The sequence below is a fragment of the Asparagus officinalis genome, chromosome 8 (genome assembly GCF_001876935.1).
Source record: "Asparagus officinalis chromosome 8, Aspof.V1, whole genome shotgun sequence".
NCBI classification, from domain to species: Eukaryota; Viridiplantae; Streptophyta; class Magnoliopsida; order Asparagales; family Asparagaceae; genus Asparagus; species Asparagus officinalis.
In genome coordinates this window covers 32,045,629-32,045,869 of record NC_033801.1, presented here as the reverse complement: position 1 = coordinate 32,045,869, position 241 = coordinate 32,045,629, and positions in this window count along the sequence as shown.

The following is a 241-nucleotide window of genomic DNA, read 5'->3' as shown; positions in this document are numbered from 1 at the left end:
ACCAATCAGCAGCACTTGGCGGGACAGCTTCACAGGGAGCCGCAGCCCCAGCCTCCCCCTCGTCCAGAGTCTAGCGTCAGGGAGTTCCGGTATATGCGGCCTCCTTCCTTCTCCGGTGCCGAAGGACCTTTAGCAGCAGAGGAGTTTCTCAAGGTCACTGAGACTATTCTCACGGTGACCCGTATTGCCCCTGCTGAATGGGTGGACCTCATGGATATTCAGCTCACCGACACCGCTCGGA